Source organism: Anser anser (assembly GCF_964211835.1).
Source record: "Anser anser genome assembly, contig: HAP1_SCAFFOLD_60, whole genome shotgun sequence".
Taxonomy (NCBI): Eukaryota; Metazoa; Chordata; class Aves; order Anseriformes; family Anatidae; genus Anser; species Anser anser.
In genome coordinates, this window is record NW_028153867.1 from 267,089 (window position 1) to 270,642 (window position 3,554).

Below are 3,554 nucleotides of genomic sequence, written 5' to 3' on the forward strand. Positions count from 1 at the left end.
GCTTTGGAGACAAATTCAAAACAGTACCTGGAACGTGGGATTGTGATACATGTCTTGTCCAAAACAAACCGGAAGCTACAAAATGTGTAGCATGTGAGACACCAAAACCTGGAACGGGAGTAATGCCTGCTCTGACATGACCAGTGGTCACAGACAGCTCGGTGACAGTGACATCCTCCTCGAGCAGCACTGACACAACAGCCACTCTGGGCTTTGGAGACAAATTTAAGAAGGCGAAAGGCTCTTGGGACTGTGGAATATGCCTTGTACCAAATAAGACGGAAGATAACAAATGTGTAGCCTGTCAGTCTGAGAAACCAGGTATGGTCCTTTTTTTCCTGTTGTTTCCATCCTAGCCTCTGTGAATCTTGTACAGAATAAAAGTACGTTGCATATATGGAATATTTTAAGCAACACGATTCCCAGGTACGGTTGATGGGTTAGCGGCTGTCTGCAGGATTGGTTTACAGGCACTTCAGAGGTCTCAGCCCAGGTTCCAGCCTGTCGCATAAATTGAACTGATTGTGAAATGTATTAGTACGGAGCTGGATCAATGCAGATACCCCCGGCTTTGCAGCTGGTGAGGGAAGATGGCTGAAGTGAGTGACTTAATTTAAAAACAACATAGTGATTTTTCACTGGCGAAAATGAGAACTCCATAGAAAGAGTTAAAAATGACTGCGTTTTTCTCTTTCAAAAAATAAGTAAAAAAAATTACAGAATGTGTCCAAAATGCCTCTACTCACCGTTTGTATGTAATTGAGGGGAGATGTGAAGCCAGATTTCAAGACAGTGTAGTCTTAACTAGTCTTAAGCTAAAGCAGAGAGATGCCTATGAAGGTCAGTGGTAGGCTTCAAGAAAGCGAGTGACCCGCTGGGTAACTTCTTCAGGGCAGTACTGGGTTGTTTCCCATTGTGTGTGACCGTAATTGATTTTGAGCGTGGTTGTATTGTTTTTAAAATACGATTCTAATTCTAACTTTGACTCTAAATGTCATTTAACATGCCATTACATCGAAAAACACCTGTGCAAATATATCGTGGAAGAAACAAATTAAGATGGACTAGACCGGGCTTTTGTATTCATCCTGTGCGGTAAGACTGAAATTTCCTGAGGTAAGATAATGGATTTCAGACAGAGTTGATTCTCTTGGACTTCCAACCTCTGAGCGGTCAGTCGGCATCTTTGTCTGAGGCTCTTGCCATTGCAAGGAGGAATTTTGGAAATGAGGGGTTTACTGTGACCATGGTGCAGTGAATTGCACGGTTACGTTGCACTTGTCAGGAGGAAGAGCGATGCAAGTAATACTAGGATAAAAGTTTTCTGCGTGTGCTGTGGAAGGGAAGAGCCATTCTTGTCTTTCCGGTTTTGAATTTGAAGCGTTATCTTCTGCTTCTCTCTTAAAAGGCACCTTTTTTTTAAAAGGCACCTGTCAGGCCTCTTTATGGAGGTTACACTGTCGTCAACAGCAGCAGAAGCTTGTGTGCTGAACAGAGTTGTGTGTTGTTTGGAAGCTTTGAGTTCCACTCTGGTTTTTTTGTTTGTTTGTTTGTTTCTTTGTGGGTTTTTGGTGGCTTTTATTTTTTTCAGGGGCGGGGGGGGGAGTTGTGGAGTAGTTTTGAACATTTCTGTGGGATTTGACAAATCAGATTTAAAAGTTAATGTTCATTTTATAGTTCATGTTCAAACAGGATGGTTAACTGTCTTGTTTGTCTCACAGAGGGTCCAACACCTGTGACCAGTAGCAGTGCATCTGCATTTTCTGCTCCTTCTGGAGAATTTCTGGATTTAGACAAATTCAAGAAGCCTGAAGGAAGCTGGGATTGGGAGACCTGCTTGGTTCAAAACAAAGCAGAGGCCACGAAGTGTGTAGCCTGTGAAAGTGCAAAGCCAAGCACCAAAGCAGAGCTCAAAGGTAATCCTTAATGATTAAAACGAGGATGCATATTCTGTGATTTATTTTTTGGTTTGCTCTGATTTTTTTTATTTTCTTACCTGTTAAGCACAATTATTTTTTCCTTTGAGGTGTGGCAAAATTATTCGTTTTTCCTGTAGGAATATTGCCTAGATAACATCTGTTTCCACACTTTTCCCCAAGAATAAGTTTATCCTTTTTAGAGAAAAGCTTTCATTAATGACGTGCTTGTTCTTTACATGCCCTACACGTTGTTCATTTGGAGTTCAGACTAAAAACATGATCTTTCAAAGAAGTTCGTATACTTTTTAAAGCCAGGTGGTGGGCAGAAAACACAATTGTGAAAAGTTTTATGTAGAGAGGAAGCATGGGGTTTTCTTGTTTGTTTTACTGTTTGGTGGGTTGTTTTTTAAACAGTTTTGACTGGAAAGATCAGGACTAGAATGTAGTTCAAACCTTCATGTACTTCAGGTAAACAGAATATCTTTTGTCTTCACTTGTGCGCTTATGTCCATCAAGTAAGACCTCTGAAACCATACTAGAAAAAATCTGCGGGATTTGATATGTTCATGTACTAGAGCTTTAGAAAAAGTTTAATTCCTATATGCAGCATGTCTTCTGTCCTGGTTATTGATACGTACGCAATTAGTAGCAATCCCTTTTTTGATCTCAACACTAGGTTTAGACAAAAAATTGCGACACCTTAAGGAACCTGTCCTGCATCTCATACAAGCACAGAAGTTGCAGTGTCTCAATGCTAGCAGTACAGTTGGTGGTAAAATCTTTAGTAGGGTGAAATAGAGGCCTCACACTTTTCAGAGAAAAAAAGAGATGAGAGAGAGTATCTTATTCCCACGTACTTGCAACTATGCTGCAGAGTGTACTGCTGTTACTCTAGTGCTACAAAGGTCCAAAAATCACTGAACAGTTATTAGCCAGTTTTGTATTCCTTTAATTTGTTGAAAGACTGCAGTAGAGGATTGAAGTTTTTATTGAGGATCACTGTGTGGAAAAATTCTGATTGTTAAATGTCATTTGTATGACTTAAGAACCGCGTTTTGGAGTACAGAATTCAGTATTAATTCCAGAAGGGGTAAGGGGAAGGACATTAGCTAGTAATCCCGAACAAAAGCAGTGTATAGAGCTATACTGATTTTAATCGCAGTATTCTTACAGTTGGTCTGTTACTGAACAGATATGTTTTGGGGAGATATGGTGGCCAGGGAGGCGTGTGTGTTTGTGTGCTTCCTCTTCTAGTTAAGGTTCTGGGGTCTGGTTTAGTCAGGAAAATTCGATGAGGCACCTTGTGTAAAAGGAAATGTTAACCAGCATTTTTCAACACGGTGTAGTCCCTTAAAAGTGTCATAGATGAAAAGAGGCCATAACCGCTGGGGGAAAAAGTTAGTGGGAAACTGAGAGCAGGATCACATTCAGTAGTGAGAGAGCAGCAGCCTAGGGAAAGCTGATGAATGACTGTAACAGATAGTTCTATTTTAAGTGTAAAACAACACTCAGTACTTTATAATGGTGGTCTTACCAGAGGGTTCTTCTCCATGGCTCCTAAAAGCACGTCTTGAAGGCATTCGAGTGCAGTGAACTTAAGCTGTAAGAGTTGGGCTGGTAAGCTTGGCCTGATTT